Consider the following 6,084-nt stretch of genomic DNA (forward strand, 5'->3'; position numbering starts at 1 on the left):
AACAAATACCTTAGCACCTTCTACTTTCTCCCCTTCAATGATTGAGGAAGCCTTTGAAGTTGGAAGCAAACTACTGGTGTAGTCAACATCCTAAAATTATAATTAATTATTATTTATAAATTAGATACTACTAATGACCAAGAAAGCAAAAAATAAATTAATTTTTAATAGAAAGTACACTTATATATACTCATAATTTGAATAGGGTGAGCCTCTTTGAATTTATTTATGAGGTCCACATTATCTGTCATCTTCTTAACTTTATAAGAAGGTGAAAAATGTGGATTATCAGATATTTGAACTTCAACGATGAAGAGAAAGATCTTATCAATTAGGTTGAGCAAAAGTGTAGGTGTATCCGATAGATCTCCTTTCTGCAGGGTATTACATAATATAGTAATAATAAATAATATAAAAAGTACCAATAAAAATATCTTCACTAATGCTTTTAGAAATAAATATTGGTTAGATCTTACCAATAGGAGTGGATCAAGTATCTCTACACAGCTCTTTCCCAAAACTTGTTTTGCCTCCTTGTCAAAGACTACATAACATGCATAGTCAGAATCGTCAATGACATCAAGCTTTATTCGATACCTACTTAAAAAAGAAAATAACATAAAAAAAAATTAAATATAGACTTATTCAATATCTAATCTAATGTACATAGACTTTAATTTAAAAAAATAAATAAATAACCTTGGAGTCATGGATAAAAGGATATTAGTAGAAAACTTGCGTCTTCATCGAGCCAAACCATCTTAATTGAGTATGGCAATGAAGAATTTTCGTAACTTGATAGTGTCCATGACCGTATCACTCGTATACGTACACACAAATTGTCGATTGTAGGATTGATGTCAGCAATTTTGTGAATACCAGCCATTGGAATAAGTAGGGAGATTTTGGATATATGTAAAAAAAGGGATTGATGTACTTTAAATTGTGGTGCTTTACATCTCTCATAACTTATCCTTTTATAGTTGCATCATAACTAAATTTTTTTAAATTTGGTTGACTTCAATTTAAAATTTAAAAATAAAAACCTAAATAAATAATAATTTAAAAATTCTAAACTAACGTAAATCTTTATTTATAGTAATATTAGTATGTAACAACCGAAGAATAATTAACGTAAATTTTTTTAAAACTCTAAATTTCTTTAAAAGAATTTATGTAGCTGCCATTTAAAAAAAAAATCAACAAAATTTTAAAAAATAATTCTAAAAAGAATTAACAGATTTTAAAAAAATAGTGTTAAAATATAAAAAAGAACTATCTAAGTAAAATCTAAATAAAATTTAAAAAATAACAACTTAAATAAAATAATTTGAAATTAAAAAAAATAACAACGTTGTTTTATCTTTATTCAAAGTAAAATATAAATAGAAGAGTTTGAAGTTTATAATATTCTTGAACCATAAAGAGGGAGACATAAAAAAATAAGAACATATATAACTGTAATAATAGCATGGTAATTTTACCCTAAATTTTATATCAAAAAGCTAATAAAAATTTATCGACAACCTAGTATCTTACTAACTTTATTAGAAAAGCAATTGGCATAGGATGTTGTGCTCCTTGCTACACATTTCATTTCAAATTTGAAAAAAGAGTTATAGATAAATTAGTTATATCTATAGTAAATATTTGTACAAAAGTGTAAATCATAACATGCTATTAAAATGAAAATAATATTATTCTTACCTAAATATTATTAAAAACCTCTTTGAACACGACATTTGTTGTTGATGACTTTGGGTTGCCGTCTTCGTCTAGAATTAAAACCCTGAGGCCACTGCGACTCTTAACTCTTGACAAAGTAACATAAAGTTGTCTATGGGTGAACACTGATTTTGGCAAATAAAGTCGTACATGTGATAATGATTGACCCTGACTCATGTTAATGGTCATTGCAAAGCATACTGTTAATGAAAATTATCTCCGTTGGAACTTAAATGGCAATCCTGAATCTGAAGGATCAAGTTCATTCTTGGAATGTACACTTTATCTCCAATATTTCTACCAGTCACTACCGTCGCTCCAATTACGTTGCTGCCAAGTTCGTTAACTATTAATCTTGTCCCGTTGCATAAACCTAAAGTCTGGTCTATGTTTTGCAGTAGCATTACAGCGACTCCTGGTTTCAAAGTCAACTTGTGATTAGATAGTCCCGAACATTTGATGTCATTTAGGAACTCTGGTGTGAACCACTCTTATTGTACATCTTCATTCTCATCAGCTTGACATGTTGTGTCAGAGCTCAAATACTCCTTTTCCATCCTTGGAAAGATTGTCAAGACAAAATCGTTTACCTTCTTGACACTCTCAAGCGTGGGTGCAAGAATTGCCCTACTCTGAAAATACCTGTAATCTGACATATTTTGCAACAAATTTGGATATGCAAAGTCTACCAAATGAGAGAGTGGGTCATTAGTAGTTGTAATCAATAGATCATCTGGAATTTCAACTTCTGATTCATCACCAACAACAGAGCCAATATTTCCATTTCCAACATCAAGTATCCAATTAACAAATCTCTTTATTTCACCTTCATCTTGATCCGAAGAAGATATTAGAAGCCTCATATTCGTATGCAGTTTCAGAACGAACCTTACAAAATGACCACAGATGGGATGAGTTAATAGCGGATGCCAATATATCGTGTCTACTTCCTTTCGGAATCACCGGAAGTATCTGTCTGAAATCACCTCCTAGAACAACAACCTTACCACCAAATGGTTGATGTGTCTTATGTTGATTGGTAACTGACATAAGATCCCTGAGCGTCCGATCAAGTGCTTCAAAATGGCAGTTGTACCTTTCCTCGCATACAACATATTGAGAACTCAAAATTGGATCCTGTTTTGGACTTCTCTGATCTATCCTCATACCACATCATGGCGTCGCAATGCCAACAAAAAAATTCTGGGTCACCAATATCTATCACATCTAATAATCACCAAGATAATAAATTGTTTCAGTTAAACAAATACTTTATATAAAAATATACATTTCTTTCACCATGTTAAGTATAAAAATAATATTTATAAAAGATTACCGAAGAATGCAATTTATGGATTAAAAAGATGATATCATATAATACAATTTCATTGTGCCAACCTCAAGATTTAAGTTTTACATGCACGTTAATCAAACAATAAGAATTACAATAAATATCAATTTTTTCTTCAATATAATCTTGCTTCTCTTTGGACTTCTTGCATCTTTCAATATATACCTAAAAATATTAAATAAATAAATTTTTTAACCAATTAAAAATATATATACATTATACATAATACATTTTTATTATCAAATTTTTTATATTATTAAAAAAATAAAATAGTACATATATGACAGCGTTTGTTTTTGGTATACATGTCCATCAAAATATAGACACAGGAGTACACAGGAGTACATGTATGGTGTTTGTTTACTGAGACAAAAATGATGAAAGACATAGTCATACACAAACACCCATTAAAAATATGTATTTTGTGTCTCTCTAAAATGCTGAAACACTAATTTTTTTACAATTTTTTCTCATGTCTAACTTACCAAATTGAATATGAAATTAGTGTCTTCTTATGTCTATGTAAAATTGCACAAGTTTTATTTTTAATGGCTGCTTTAATTTTTTTTTATTCTCATTTATTTAGTTACGTAAACATATTTTACGAAAAATAATATATATTTTTTTACAAAAGTATTTTTTTTAAAAAAAAATATAAGTTTAATCTCACGGTCAATAAATTCAACTTATAGTTAAATTTTTTTTCATTTCCTTAAATAAAGATATTGAAAATGAATAATTTATAAGTAAAAAGAGAGAAAAAGATGAAAATACCTCTATTGTTGTGCTGGGATAATCTAAAAAATAACAACGTAAAAGAAGTAAATAGAAAAAAATTATAAATGTGACAAATAAAAAAATTTTAATTTAAAAATCAAAACGGTTAAGAAGCCACTTAATTAGGAATTAGTATTAGAATTTTAAATTTCAAATTTTTAAATATAGTTTCCTAATTAGTTAGTATAAATTTAAAATTTTTAAATAAACTTTTTTAATTAAACGTTTGTTATTCATTATTCATATAGGAATTTGTTAATTTAAAAATAATTTTTATTAGTTTCGTCATAAATAGTATCAATCCTATTATTTATCGATAAAAATAAATAAAATTAAATACAATCTAAAAATTAATAACCTTATAAATTACGTAAATTTAGAAAAAAATACTTAAAAAAAAGAGAAAAAGATGAAAGTACTTCTACAATCTAAAAGATAATAATAAAAATTTATAAATGTGGCAAGTAAAAAAATTTAAATTTAAAAATCGAAATGGTTAAAAACTTAATTAGAAATTAGTATTAGAAATTCAAATTTAAAATTTTTAAATAAAATTTTCTAATTAGCTAATATAAATTTTAAATTTTTAAATAAAATTTTCTAATCAAACGTCCGTTGTCCATTAGGAATATAGAAATTTGTAAATTTAAAAATGATTTTTTTTAGTTTCATCATAAACAGTATTAACTTTATTATACTTTTTCTAAAATTTAAACAGTATTACATTTTTTTAAAATAGTATAAATAACTTCACATTTTAATAAGACTGATAATTCTATTTACAAATAAATTCAATTTATATTTAAAAAAATTCTAAATTCCAAACATAAAAATCGAAAAGAACCAAAAGAAAAATAACATCTCAAGAAAAGACAATGTTTCCACCAAAATAAACATATGCTTGGCATTATTCTATTAGATAGACTCTAAAAGGGATTCCAAAACATGTGCATCCAAATTCTCAAGTTTCTTTCTCAATCTTGATCTTCTTGCAAGTTGAGGTATCTCCTTCCACCTTCGAATCTTCCGACTCCGAGGATAGTCGCTTAGTTGGTGTAATAGCTTTTTCCAACAATTCGGATTCATCATTGGCCGCAACTTCATTGGAATTCAAGTAACAAATTCTGTACAAAAAATCACGTTAAATTAAAGACTTCTTTCTAACCTTTGATTTTATCTCACTAATATTTTTTGAATAAAATTAAGATCTAATTTTGAGAAAACAAACAAAAAAAATTTATTTTTTGAACAAATACTTTAGCACCTTCTACTTTCTCCCCTTCAATGATTGAGGATGTCTTTGAAATTGGAAGCAAACCACCAATGTAGTCAACATCCTAAAATTATAATTAATTATTATTTATAAATTAGATACTACTAATGACCAAGGAAGCAAAAAATAAATTAATTTTTAATAGAAAGTACACTTATATATACTCATAATTTGAATAGGGTGAGCCTCTTTGAATTTATTTATGAGGTCCACATTATCAGTCATCTTCTTAACTTTATAAGAAGGTGAAAAATATGGATTATCAGATATTTAAACTTCAACGATGAAGAGAAAGATCTTATCAATTAGGTTGAGTAAAAGTGTAGGTGTATCCGATAGATCTCCTTTCTGCAGGGTATTACATAATATATTAATAATAAATAATATAAAAAGTACCAATAAAAATATCTTCACTAATGCTTTTAGAAATAAATATTGGTTAGATCTTACCAATAGGAGTGGATCAAGTATCTCTACACAGCTCTTTTCCAAAACTTATTTTGCCTCCTTGTCAAAGACTACATAACATGCACAGTCAGAATCATCAATGACACCAAGCTTTATTCGATACCGGCTTAAAAAAGAAAATAACATAAAAAAAGTTAAAAATATAGACTTATTCAATATCTAATCCAATGTACATAGACTTTAATTTAAAAAAATAAATAAATAACCTTGGAGTTATGGATAAAAGGATATTAGTAGAAAACTCGCGTCTTCATCGAGCCAAACCATCTCAATTGAGCAATGGAGAATTTTCGTAACTTGATAGTGTCCATGACCGTATCACTCGTATACGTACACACAAATTGTCGATTGTAGGATTGATGTAAGCAATTTTGTGAATACCAGCCAGTGGAATAAGTAGGGAGATTTTGGATATATGTAAAGAAAGAGATTGATGTACTTTAAATTGTGGTGCTTTACATCTCTCATAACTTATCCTTTTATAGTTGCA

At 27.2% G+C, this 6,084-nt stretch overlaps 1 pseudogene; it reads right to left on the reverse strand.

Moving 5' to 3' along the window:
* Positions 1,681–2,876, reverse strand: LOC107616251 (annotated as a pseudogene).

Source organism: Arachis ipaensis, chromosome B09 (assembly GCF_000816755.2).
Source record: "Arachis ipaensis cultivar K30076 chromosome B09, Araip1.1, whole genome shotgun sequence".
Lineage (NCBI taxonomy): Eukaryota > Viridiplantae > Streptophyta > Magnoliopsida > Fabales > Fabaceae > Arachis > Arachis ipaensis.